The sequence below is a fragment of the Spermophilus citellus genome (genome assembly GCF_964194105.1).
Source record: "Spermophilus citellus genome assembly, chromosome: 10".
Lineage (NCBI taxonomy): Eukaryota > Metazoa > Chordata > Mammalia > Rodentia > Sciuridae > Spermophilus > Spermophilus citellus.
Window position 1 is genome coordinate 31,978,974 of NC_138197.1, and position 4,988 is coordinate 31,983,961.

The 4,988-nt window shown below is 37.7% G+C and overlaps 1 pseudogene across 1 annotated transcript; it reads right to left on the reverse strand.

Moving 5' to 3' along the window:
• Nucleotides 1-1,000: 1,000 nt before the first annotated feature.
• On the reverse strand, nucleotides 1,001-1,244 carry LOC308658616 (cyclin-dependent kinases regulatory subunit 2-like; annotated as a pseudogene). The gene has a single exon. The product of its transcript is annotated as a cyclin-dependent kinases regulatory subunit 2-like (transcript).
• Between the last annotated feature and the right edge of the window lie 3,744 nt (nucleotides 1,245-4,988).

Sequence of the window (4,988 nt, forward strand, 5' to 3'; positions counted from 1 at the left end):
GGTTCCTATTTTGAACCCACAAGTGCCTCCTGGTGGCTCGGTTATTTTGTGCCCAGCCAGACTGCAGAACATTCATAAGTTCTGTTTCAGATTATGAATTTAAGAAAGGGTCTGAAACTAGAGAAGATGAAAGAAAGTTACAGGTATGGAAATATATGTTAGTACAGAAAATTAGAAGATAAAAGAAATATTTCTGGATGAGAATGTATTTTGTCTGGTAAAGTAATATACTTGTGCTAAAATTCTTGATGAAGGAAATAAGTTGTGAATCTCTAAGTAAGTTGCAAAAGGTTTGTGGAAGGAAAATCTCAAAAAGTTTGTGTCTGTGATTAAATTGGCTATAATTAGCACTGTCAGTCAAAGTTATTTGAACTTTAATATAAACTTTTACAAAGTTCAAACTAATATGAACTTTTTTTTTCATGGTAGCAGGATTGACCACTGAGCCACATCCCCAGCCCTACTTTGTATTTTATTTAAAGACAGGGTCTCACTGAGTTGCTAGTGTCTTGGAGTTGCTGAGGCCGGCTTTGAACTCTCGATTCTCCTGTCTCAGCCTCCCAATCTGCTGTGATTACAGACATGCGCCACCAAGCCTGGCAAATTTTTTTCTTTTTAGTGTTGCTGGGGATTGAACCCAGGGCCTTGTGCATGTAAAGCAAGCACTCTACCAACTGAGTTTTTTTTTTTTTTTTTTTTTTTTTTTTACTGTGGTAAGTGCAACATGCAACATACAAACTTTATTTAACAAAAGTAATAGGTAATGTCAAACAGGCACCTATATTAAGAGAAAAAACTGATTAGAAGAAATTTTATCTTAACCACCTTATAAGAAGCTACTTGCAGTGCATTTAACTGAGCTCTGTTGCTGTGAAGAATACAGCTCATGGACAGGTATGGATGAATATTTGTACATTTTTCAAGTACTCACTGAATACTACCTTATATACACATATACATTAAATTTGTGAAAGATTTAATTGATGATCCCAGATAGACTTCATTTTTGTTGCTCTTTTGGAAGAGGTCGTCTGTCTAAAGAGAAAAATATGGGGTTCTGGCTCATAAGTCATGTAATGAACCCAGCCTAGACTCTGTTGGACACCAAGTCTCCTCCACTCCTCTTCAGACATTAGATGAGTTTTAGGTACTTGTTTGGAAAGTTCTCTGGGTAACATGACATGCTGGTACTCATAGTGCTCGTCGAAGTACTTGTCTGAGTAGTAGATCTGCTTATGGGCCATACTGCCGGTGGGCAGCAGGGCGGAAAGGAGGCGGAACCCGGACTGCAGAATGGTTGAAGCAGAACGCAGGTCCATTTCAGGCCAGGGCAATGACTCAAACCTGTCCTCAGCTTTTAATGTGAATTTTTTTATGAAGCAAAGTCTGAAACATTGATCTGCTCTTATTTATCAAGATAATTTTCTTGTATTTCTTAGGTTTTATTACATGAGGAAACTAAGTCTTAAATGAATTAGGGGTTGTGCCTGTTTTAAAGTCTTTTTAATGATTATTTTACAACTGGTTAGATGAACAATTATTTTAGGTTATAACAATATAGTTTACATCCTAAATATATGCAATTAGATATAAGTATACATCTGAGAACTGTATCTAATTATTGTCTAAGTATTATGTAAAAGTTTATACTATGAAATTTTATCTAGGTTTACTGGCAAGTGATAAACCCAGCCTAATTCCCTCTAAAGATTGGGAGCCATCTCATCACAAAGGCATGAAAAATTAATTTGAGCTTTACTATAAATTACTGAGATTTCTAAACTTGCTTGGAATGCCTGCCCGTGCCTTGAAGTCACCCATGCCTGGCTTTCCCTGACCAGATAGCAACCCTCTCTGAAACTTTAGTGGTGCCTCATAAACTCTGGCTTTCCCTGGCCAGATAATGACCCTCTCTGAAACTCTAGTGGTGCCTCATAAATTCTGATATTGGGATCTAAATTTACTCCCTAAGTGCTGGACCATTAACTTACTACTTGCCTTCGTGTTATGCTTGTTAAAAAATCCTGTTATCTGTAAGTTCTCAAGACACCCCCCCTCCGCCTGTTTGCAACTTTCTGCGCTATAAAGCTGCACTCCTAGAGAGCAGAGGTGCTGTCTTCCATTCCCACAGGTTTCGGGAGAGACAGCCCCAGCTGGTAGGAATTACAAGCTTGCTTTAATTTGATTTAAATTGGAGTTGGTGGTCTTTTCTTTGTGTCTGGTTTAACAGCAAGGTAACCAATAAGTGCTCTCCTTTATACATTGTATCTGACATAGAAGGGCCACACTATCATTTGAAGACCTGTCTTATATGTTTGCTTTGACTAAGTCAATTTCTGCTAACCCATGCAGACCTGTGATTATTGTTACTGTACACTATGGATTCTAAATTGTACTTTTAAATTGTACTTTAAAAGTCAAACTTAGTTAAATGTAAACTTAGGGGAGAACACTTTACTAAGTTAGTGTTTTCCAAACTGAAATTATCTGTAGCAGTAGTCTCAGATTTATATAGAAATAGCAAATTTGGGGGCTGGGGATGTGGCTCGCCTGGCATGCGCGGGCGCTGGATTCGATCCTCAACACCACATAAAAACAAAATAAAGATGTTGTGTCCACCAAAAACTAAAAAATAAATATTAAAAATTCTCTCTCTTAAAAAAAAAAGAAATAACAAATTTGGTTGCCATTTATTCATGTCATTTGATTTACAGCTGAATAAAGTAACCTGTCAATAGTTTTATATATATATATATATATATAACTATTATATATATATATATATATATATATATATATATATAGTGTTACTTTTCACACTGGAATAGGAATTTAAATATATTTTTGGAAGGTAATAAGGAGACCCTTATCTGTTTAAAGGTAACATTGTTAAACATGGAAGCATTCTGCCACTTGTTCCACAAAAAGAAAGATAAAAGCTCTCTCACCTTTCTTTGATTCTTATTTTAGGTGCAATGTTGTATTATTTGTCAAAATCCCTGTCTTACCTGAGGTAAGGCTCTGCCTCTCACCTTACTTCATCTTAGAATGGCTTTAAAATAGGCTAGACTTCAGCTCATTTAAAGTTGTGTTCAAAAGGTTGATTTTTGTTGTAAAGATTACTTTGATCTCAATAAACAGGGAATATATTATATACCTAAGGTTCAAGATTATGATTTTTTTCTTGGCTCATAAGCTATTACACAAATTAAATATGTTTTTGCTTAGTTAATTTTATTTTGTATTTTCCTTGTAAACTTTATAACTGTTGCCTGTTAGTGTTTTGCAGAGGTACTGCTTCTAGTAAAACCACCTGAGTTAATTCTAGATAATAAGCTATCACCTATAGGACAGACAGTATGTAATGCTGACTTCTCGTACTAATACTGATTCCAATTAAATGAAAGGAGTAACTGTAAAATTATAGATATTGAAGTTATAACCTGTTACTTCCATTTTTAAGATTGGTGAAACTGACCTGCTGGGTTTTTAAAACCAAATGCTTGGAGATCAAAGTCAAGGAAGTAAAAGGGCCAAGGAAAAAGCAGACAACATTTTGGCCCTTGCCTGCTAAGGTCAGCCAGGACCCAGAGAATGATGGGACCCCTCTCTGGGTCCTGAAACTCTGGGGAGTCACCCAATCTGCTGATCAGGGAGATGGAGAGAACCCCAGAGAGCAGGAAGCCAACCAGTGCACATTCTGCAAAGAGGAGGGTCATTGGAGATGGAAAAGTCCTGGATGCATCCTAGAGAAGCCATGTATGGTCAGCCAGACCCTGACCCATCCTGGCAGATGGCACCACTGGTAAAGGAAAGCTAAAGGAGCCAAGGGGTTTCATACAAATCCTCAAGAGTGGCAGCTGAGGAATCTAACCCCCAATATGTCCACTCCCAACACCACCCCAGCCCTGCACCTGGCAGGAGAGTATAGCCTGAGCACAGCCTACATGAGCATTTAAAAGGAAAAACAATGTTTTTTCTTAATGTAACTTAAGATGTACATTTGTGTCAGCCCTACCAAAAGTAACTAAGGCTGGAGGCTATAAAGGAAGGGTTCTGTGTGGGAGTGCCTAATAATAATGATCACAAAGGAAATTTGTCTTGAGTTAATTTGAGCCTGATCTCAGACCAACAAATCTTCCTAACTTCCTACATTGATAAACTCCATCTGTTTTTCACTGATATGATTGAGTTACTGTCTTCCTGGTTTTCATATACTGACTTAAATACTAATTGCTTTTGTGCTAATTGTCTACAAAAAAGTAATGCTTTGCTGTCTTTTTATTGTTATCTCAGCATGATCCCTGTTCTAAGTATGCCTTGTCCAGTCACCTCCCATTTGCCACTGAGGACCTCTGAACTGTTCTGATGCTGAATACCCTTAATTGTACACCCTGCCCCCCCCAAAAAAAAAAAAGAACTTTGGTTTATTTTCCCCAATTTTACCCTCTTTCAGCAGGAAGCAATTTAAGATATCGTCACCCATTTTTTTCCATAGAAATGGAATGTAGAAATTGACAGTGGGAAAATATAACAGTAGTCCACTTTATACTTTGAAATAACCCTTGCTGCTCTGTCACTGCAGCTCATTTTTAAATGGACAGGTTTCTTTCCTCTCTCCCAGTTCCTCCCTAATCTCTCCACTCCATAATCTTAGGGGAAACAGTATTCCCATTTTCCCCCATGTTAGGCAGATTTAACTGTCCTTGAGCATACGTCCACCATAGGAACAAAGTAATCCAGAAGTTGGGGGATGGCACTAGAAGATCTCAGAGAGGAATATCTCCCAAATTAACAAGTGAATTTCAACTCCAAAAGAGAACAGAGAATGTAGCCTTTGAATCACCTCCTTAAAAGCCCCCTGTTCCTGCTGATGGGCAGAATCACAGTCTCTGGGACAGGAGTCCCCTGTGTTTCTCCTTTGCTAGCAAAACAATAAACCTTTTTCCTTTCTCTCAAAACCATGTCCTTGTTATTGGATTGGCATT